Here is a 6,123-nt window from a genome sequence, read left to right as displayed (position 1 = left end):
AAAAAAAAAAAGTACAAAAATGAGGATAGTATAAGGATCCTCTGGGATATCTCCAAACGTACCAATATCCAAATCATAGAGGTACTGGAAGGAGAAGAGGAAGAGCAAGAAATTGAAAACTTACTTGAAAAAATAAGTTACCTAATTTAGTGAAGGAAGTAGACATACAAGTCCAGGAAACACAGAGAGTTCCAAACAAGTTAGACCCAAAAAGAACCACACCAAAACACAACATAATTAAAATGCCAAAATTAAAGATAAACACAGAATTGTAAAAGCTGGAACAGAAAGGCAGAGTTCCATACAAAGGAGTTCCCATCAGACTGTCAGCTAATTTCTCAAAAGAAACTTTGCAGGCAAGAAGGGGCTGGTAAAAAGCAGTCAAACTCATGAAAAGCAGGGACCTACAACCTAGGTTAGGTTATCTAGCAAAGCTATCATTTAGAATGGAAGGGCAGATGAAGTGCTTCCCAGACAATGTATAGGCTAAAGGAGTTCATCATCACTAAGCCCTTATTATATGAAAAGTTAAAGGGACCTATTTAATTTAAAAAAGGATCAAAACTATGAACATTAAAATGCCAACAAATTCACAACTATCAACAACTGAAGCTAAAAAAAACCCTAAGCAAACAACTAGAACAGGAAGAGGATCATAGATAGGAGATCATTTGGAGGGTTACCAGCTGGGAAAGGGAAGGGGAGATTGTGGGGATAAGTACAGGGATTAAGAAGTACAAACTGGTAGGTACACAATAGATGAGAGGATGTTAAGAACAGTACAGGAAATGGAAAAGCCAAAGAACTTACACGCACAACCCATGGACATGAACTAAGGAGGGGATTGCTGGAGGGTAGGGGGTAACATGTTGAAGGGGAGAAAGGGAGAAAAATTGGGACAACACTAATAGCATAATCAATAAAATATATTTAAAAGAACAGAAACAAAATGCTAAAAATGGAAGCAGAAGGAAAAAGGTTTTCAATTAATCTGTGACAAAGCAAAAACACAAAGTCTTTGTACCTATTAGGAATTACACTGATCCCCTTACCAAGGTCCTCTTTTTAATGCAGCTTGCTTCCTGCTGGGCTCTTCCCCAGTCTGGCATAATTGTGTGAGATGTGCACTCGTAGACATGATTTTTTCTGAGAAGGTGCCAAGCTTCTTGCCTGACCACAATCATTGTGTCAGCACATTGCATCTCTCTGCAGACAGATTCCATGCTGGCCCTACAACAGCTCTGTCCCCTAGCCCCAGGTCAGCAGAAGGTTCAGGTAATAAAGTCCGAACTGGCAGAGACAGGTAAATGCCCACCGTACATTTTTTACATTCAGTTCCAAACTGCATACAGTGTAAAAGGACAGCAAAGGTTGCTTCTAGGAACTCTTTCTACTGGCCTCTACAAGAAAAGCAGGTGGCCCACTGCCTGCAGCACTGCCCCCAGAACAGGTGCGCTGTCCCAATGTGCTCTCTGTCACGAGGATGCTTGGCTGTGCCAGTGACAGTAAGGGGAGTCACCTCTCGTACAGCTCACCAGAAAGTTCATCCTGAGTGTTCAATATGAAATACTTCATATAATAAAATCCAATCCCAAGACTTCTTAGATTCAGTCCTGACATACTTTAAAGTGTGACTTTATTTGGTACTGAATATACTCATAATTTAGACTATGTAAGACATCACATCAAAATTATGTGGCTATCACCACTATTTTCAACTTCTACTCTGGAGAATAAAAAACAAATCTCATCTTGAAAGTTCTGAACCATTTGATCACCAACAAGAATATTAATACCAGGAGGCCCTTTCTATAAGTGTGGTTATATTGGTGGAAAGGAATATTAAACACCTATGCAAGTTTTCAAGCAACTTCTGAGGCAACCATTTCTTCGCCTGATAGACATAGGTGTCCCACTGCCATTCTCTGCTCAACTACGTGCAGCTACTGCTGCCATTGGGGCAGTGAGCTGCCCTGCTTCTCCTGGCAGACACAGATGGTTATGTGGGGCATAACCAACCTTTACTTCAGTGAATTATAGACCTGACATCTATTGGCTGCACTACAAATTTGTACTAAATCTTCCTTTGTCAGTTTTAATAAGTTGGCACCTGAAAAAATTGGAAAAAATCTTGTGTAGGAAGAGAATCTGTTTTTGAGCAGCCACTGTGGTTTGCTGGGTCATGGCTAAAGTTGTTCACTAAAGATCTGTGAAATTCCATTTTCCTGATGATTTGAGGAAGAATTGCTGTCTGGGACACTGTAGGCACTCTGCAGTGGAGAGGTGAAAGCAGGCACTCTGGAGGGGCTGTCATTCACATATGCTGTGGGGATACTGGGCCACAAAGAACATTCTGTGAGGACTTTGGTACTACAGGATGCCTGATACTTTTCTTTTTCATAACCAGTTCTCTTCTCCATCTTCTCTTGTTCATTGTTTTTCCTGGTCTGTACCTTTAAGCTTAAAATTTTTGACTTGGTAGCTAGCTCAGTGTAAATTAGCTATGTATTCTCCATTTCATTCTGCTTAAAGGTGTCTACGTGGATCCTGAAAGGCACTCCCTTTTCACCCTCACGCTTCCATGGAGTAAGTTCTGTGCTGATGCAGAGTAGCTGAATGAAAACAGATGTGCAGGTAGTTCTTGGACTTCCGCCAAGATGGAGGCATAGGTGGATGTGCCGTGCCTTCTCACACAACCAAGTTTAGGGACAACTAAATATTAGCAACAGAAATCACAGCCAGAACACGGAAAATTGAACTTTTCGGAAGTCCATTAACAACAAATTCTTCGGCCTGACCGGTAAGGGGCGAAACCAGTGGCTGGTGGAGCAGGGTTGCACAGGAAAACTCGGTCAGACGGGCTCAGGCGCGGAATCCAGACGCGGAATCCAGGCGCAGGGTTGGACCTAGTGAGCGACCGAGCAAGTGACCAGGCGAGCAACCGCGGAGGAGACAGCGGGGAAGTGGTGCTGCCTGTTGACTGTGGTCGCCTATTTGTGCGCAAGCTGACAGGCGAGGGAGTGGGCGGTTGGACGGGGACCGGCATCCCCGCGACTAGAGGCAGTAAGGGCGCCGCCATTTCCCACTCTGACCACGCCCCCACATACAGCATCACAACCCAGCGACCTGGGAGTCCAAGGTGCCCCTTCTCACACTTAAAGGGCCAGAACAGACCAAAAATGTCACAAATTCTCACAGTCCTTGAGCCCATAGACCTAAGCGATGAAGAAATAGCAAAACTCTCAGACGCACAGTTTAAAACACTGGTCATCAGGATCCTCACAGAACTGGTGGATTATAGCCACAAATTAGAGAAACATATGAAGGCGAAACTAATTGAAATGAATGGAATTGCACAGGAAACCAATAGCGATGAAAAGGAAAATGGGACTCAAATCAATGGAGTGGACCAGAAGAAAGCAAATAATGGCCAAACAGAAAAGAGTCAGGAAGCAAGAATTCAAAGAAATGAGGAGAGTCTTAGGAACCTCCAGGACATCTTTAAACGCTCCAATATCCACATTATAGGGGTACCAGAAAGGGGAAAGGCACAGCCACCAGTGGAAAACTTATTTGCACAAATAATAAAGGAAAATTTCCCCAAGCTGGCAAAGGAAATAGACAGCCAGGAAATCCAGGAAGCTCAGAGAGTACCAAAGAAGTTGGACCCAAGAAGGAACACACCAAGGCATATCATAATTACATTAGCCAAAATTAAAATGAAGGAGAGAATCCTAGAAGCAGCAAGAGCTAAGGGGATAGTCACCTACAAAGGAGTCCCCATCAGACTGTCAGCAGATTTCTCAAAAGAGACCTTACAGGCAAGAAGGGGCTGGAAAGAGGTATTCCAAGTCATGAAATCCAAAGACCTACAACCAAGACTGCTCTATCCAGCAAAACTTTCATTTAGAATGGAAGGACAGATAAGGTGCTTCTCAGACAAGATCAAATTCAAGGAGTTCATCATCACCAAGCCCTTATTATATGAAATGTTAAAGGGACATATCTAAGAAAAAGAAGTTAAAGAAACATGAACAGTGAAAGGACAACAAACTCACAGTTATTAACAACCACACCTAAAACAAAAGCAAACTAAAAGGACAGCTAGATCAGGAGTGGAAACATAGAAATGAAGATCTCAAGGAGGGTTAGCAACAGGGGAGTGGGAGGAGGAGATGGGGGGAGAAGGAACAGAAAATAAGTAGCATAGACAGTAGATAGAAAATAGATGGGGGGGCAAGAATAGCATGGGAAATATAGAATCTAAAGGACTTGAGACACATGGTCATAAACTAAAGGGGGGTAATGGTGGGGATGGGGGGGTAGGGTGGAGGGGAATGAAGGGGGAAATAGAACAACTGTAACAGCATAATCAATTTTAAAAAAAAAGAAAACAAAACAAAACAGATGTGCATTCTGCAGGGTCCCACAGAAATTCAACAGCATTTACCCGACTTGGATCTGTCCTTCTGTCATTTATTCCCACAGATATTGGAATACCTAAATGAAGAAGTCTGTGTCCCGGGCAATTATCCTCCAACCTTGAAGTTGTACAGACTCTGTATACTGTAGCTGTCTATCATTAAATACAACTCTTATGCTGCTCTTTACCAATTTTCTAGTCATCTCAGGCATATCTCCCATTTTCCGATTATCCAGCATTTGAATTTCATAAGGCTAACCTTGGTTCAGGTAAGTGAGCATTTTATCATGCAGTTTTACTGCTGGAGACATTATGGCACATGTTACCTAATGAAAGAGCAGGTTTTTAGATTCATCATCCAATGGAGGCTGGAATCTTTCTGCTTGAAAATGGGCAGTGCCACCCTGACCAGTGTGCCTCAGTTGGTTAGGTGTCCTCCTGCAAAGCAAAAGGTCACAGGTTCAGTTCGAATCTGATCTGAGCACATGCCTGGGTTCCAGACCAGGTGCCCAGTTGGGGGTGTGCTTGGGGGTGTGTGGGAGTCAACCAAGATGTTTCTCTCTCATGTGATGTTTCTCTCCTTCTCTCTATGCCTCCTTCCCCTCTCTCTAAAAATAAATGAGTAAAATCTTTGTTAAAAAGAAGCTAAAAAAAGGAAAAGAAACAAAATGGCCAGTGCCAAGATTATCACTCATGCTGTAGGCACCAGTGCCCAGGTCCAGCCCAATGCCCGAGAGGCTGGGTGTCAAAGTTGTGCACCAGGCTGGACTTGATCACATCATCCATCCTGAGCACCCAGGCCATCTTCCAGCCTCGTCAACTGGCACACAGCACTACTGTAAGCAGGGTGAAGTCACCAGTCTCCACCAAAGTGTCCTGGGGTGGTAGCAGGTTCTGCAAGTGGTCACCAGCCAAGACCAGAGTGACACCCTGGATGAGAGCACCAGGGCCCAAGGACAGGGAAAGGCAGGAAGCTTCTGCAAGAGCAGCAGGGCCACCAGTGCACCTCTCTCCCAGGCAACAGCCCTGCAGCTCATGTAGCACAGCTGCCTCTGGACTCATCTCAGCCCCTGGCTGCACCCTCTCCAGGTCTGTGCAGGGGCAGGAGTTCAGCCTACTCTAAGGATGACACAGGGGCTGAGCCCACCTATCTCCAGATCCCAGGCCTGAGCCTCGAGACTTGGCCTGTCTGCCCAAGCTCTAACCATCCTGGCTAATCCCCCCAAACTACTCTGCAGGTACCAATATCGGTACCAATATATAAAGCATTCAAACAACTCCACACCAAAAAAAATAATGTCATTAAAAACTGGGCAGAGGACCTGAACAGATACTTCTCCAAGGAAGATATTCCGATGGCCAATAGACATATGAAAGAATGTTCAACATCACTAATCATCAGGGAAATACAAATTCCAATCACAATGAAATACCACTTCACCCCTGTCAGAATGGCTATCATCAATAAATCAATAAACAAGTGTCGGTGAGGATGTGGAGGAAAGGGAAACATCATGCCCTATTAGTGGGAATGCAGACTGGTGCGAGCAATATAGAAAACAGTATGAAGGGTCCTGAAAAAATAAAAAAATGGGAACTACCTTGTGACTCATCAATTTCACTTCTGGATACATATCTTAAGAAATCAAAAACACCGATTTGAAGGAATATATGCATCCCTATATTCATTGCACGGTTAT

General features: G+C 43.8%; 1 pseudogene; it reads right to left on the bottom strand.

The window, feature by feature from the left end:
- Positions 1–1,680: 1,680 nt before the first annotated feature.
- LOC119057293 (upstream-binding protein 1-like) lies at positions 1,681–5,227 on the bottom strand (annotated as a pseudogene).
- Positions 5,228–6,123: the final 896 nt, after the last annotated feature.

Source organism: Artibeus jamaicensis, unplaced genomic scaffold (genome assembly GCF_021234435.1).
Source record: "Artibeus jamaicensis isolate MK-2021 breed Jamaican fruit bat unplaced genomic scaffold, CSHL_Jam_final contig_240, whole genome shotgun sequence".
Lineage (NCBI taxonomy): Eukaryota > Metazoa > Chordata > Mammalia > Chiroptera > Phyllostomidae > Artibeus > Artibeus jamaicensis.
This window is presented reverse-complemented; position numbering and strand designations above follow the sequence as displayed.